This window comes from Cornus florida, unplaced genomic scaffold (genome assembly GCF_030987335.1).
Source record: "Cornus florida cultivar Cherokee Brave unplaced genomic scaffold, ASM3098733v1 CherokeeBrave_3.0.0_Hap2_scaffold_102, whole genome shotgun sequence".
Taxonomy (NCBI): domain Eukaryota; kingdom Viridiplantae; phylum Streptophyta; class Magnoliopsida; order Cornales; family Cornaceae; genus Cornus; species Cornus florida.
The window spans coordinates 82,501-85,000 of record NW_026775586.1 but is presented as its reverse complement, the minus strand read 5'-3'; positions in this window follow the sequence as shown (position 1 = coordinate 85,000).

Below are 2,500 nucleotides of genomic sequence, written 5' to 3'. Positions count from 1 at the left end.
GAATGAACAAGAAGACCGAGGCAACCAAAATTTTTTTTTATTTTCCTCCGATATACCAAAGCAAGAACAAGAAGACCGAGGCTTCAAAAAAATTTTTTTTTTTTGATATACCGAAGAATGAACAAGAAGACCGAGGCATCCAAAATTTTTTTTTTTTTTTTTCTCCGATATACCAAAGCAAGAACAAGAAGACCGAAGTCTCAAATTTTTTTTTTTTTTTTTTTTTTTTTTTTTGATATACCGAAGAATGAACAAGAAGACCGAGGCATCCAAAAAATTTTTTTTTTTTTTTCTCCGATATACCAAAGCAAGAACAAGAAGACCGAGGCATCAAAATTTTTTTTTTTTTTTTTTTTTTTTTTTTTTTTTTTTTTCGATAAATCCAACCGAGAACAAGAAGACCGAGGCATCCAAAATTTTTTTTTTTTTTTTTTCTTTCCCATATACCAGAGAAAGAACATGAAGACCGAGGCAACCAACAAAAAATAATTTTTTTTTTCTCTTTCCCGGAATTTTTTTTTTTTTTTTTCGAAATAGCCGAGAAAGAATATGAAGACCGAGGCATCCAACAAAAAAATTTTTTTTTTTTTTTTTCCTAATCTACCCAAGCAAAACAAATAGAAGACCGAGGCATCCAAAAAAATTTTTTTTTTTTTTTTTTTTTTCGAAAAATTTTTTTTCACAAAAACTTTTTTTTTTTTTTTTCCCCAAAAAATTTTTTTTTTCGTTCCAAGCTAACCAAGACATCTACTATTCACTAGTAGAGCAATCGAGACTGCAAAGCAAGCAATGGCCTTACTTGCAGCTCTTGGTGCTGAGAACTCCCCCCCCCCTATAGTAGTCTTAAGTAAAACCACAGCTCTGACAGGAGTAGATATTGCATGCGAGCGAGGAGTCGTAATGGGCAAAATTGACTCGGGGGACCTCCAAATCGAATTCCGTTTCGAGCAAAACACTTCTTAGGCTTCAAGGAAGCTCCCATAAAATTTCCAAACCCAAACTCCAAACTTCATTTTTTAGCCTACAATGCCCACGTGCACGCCGGTGTGCACGCAGGGGTGCTTGAGCATGCGGGAGAGGAGCCATAATGGGCAACATTGACTCGGGGGACCTCCAAATCGAAATCCGTCTCGAGCAAAACACTTCTTAAGCTTCTAGGAAGCTCCCATAAAACTTCCAAACCCAAACTCCAAACTTTATTTTTTAGCATACAATGCCCACGTGCACGCCGGGGTGCTTGAGCGTGCGGGCGAGGAGCCATAATGGGCAACATTGACTCGGGGGACCTCCAAATCGAAATCCGTCTCGAGCAAAACACTTCTTAAGCTTCAAGGAAGCTCCCATAAAACTTCCAAACCCAAACTCCAAACTTTATTTTTTAGCATACAATGCCCACGTGCACGCAGGGGTGCTTGAGCATGCGGGAGAGGAGCCATAATGGGCAACATTGACTCGGGGGACCTCCAAATCGAAATCCGTCTCGAGCAAAACACTTCTTAAGCTTCTAGGAAGCTCCCATAAAATTTTCAAACCCAAACTCCAAACTTCATTTTTTAGCATACGATGCCCACGTGCACGCCGGGGTGCACGAGCGTGCGGGCGAGGAGTCGTAATGGGCAAAATTAACTCGGGGGACCTCCAAATCGAAATCCGTCTCGAGCAAAGCATTTCTTAGGCTTCTAGGAAGTTCCCGTAAAATTTTCAAACCCAAACTCCAAACTTCATTTTTTAGCACACAATGCCCACGTGCACGCGGGGGTGCTTAAGCGTGCGGGCGAGGAGTCATAATGGGCAAAATTAACTCGGGGGACCTCCAAATCGAAATCCGTCTCGAGCAAAGCACTTCTTAGGCTTCTAGGAAGCTCCCATAAAATTTCCAAACCCAAACTCCAAACTTCATTTTTTAGCATACGATGCCCCCGTGCACGCGGGGGTGCTTGAGCGTGCGGGGGAGGAGTCATAATGGGCAAAACTAACTCGGGGGATCTCCAAATCAAAATCCGTCTCGAGCAAAGCAGTTCTTAGGCTTCTAGGAAGCTCCCATAAAATTTCCGAACCCAAACTCCAAACTTCATTTTTTAGCATACTATGCCCACGTGCACGCCGGGGTGCACGAGCGTGCGGGCGAGGAGTCGTAATGGGCAAAATTAACTCGGGGGACCTCCAAATCGAAATCCGTCTCGAGCAAAGCATTTCTTAGGCTTCTAGGAAGTTCCCGTAAAATTTTCAAACCCAAACTCCAAACTTCATTTTTTAGCATACGATGCCCACGTGCGCGCCGGTGTGCACGTCGGGGTGCACGAGCGTGCGGGCGAGGAGCCGTAATTGGCAAAATTAACACGGCGGACCTCCAAATCGAAATCCGTCTCGAGCAAAGCATTTCTTAGGCTTCTAGGAAGTTCCCGTAAAATTTTCAAACCCAAACTCCAAACTTCATTTTTTAGCATACGATGCCCACGTGCACGCCGGTGTGCACGAGCATGCGGGCGAGGAGTCATAA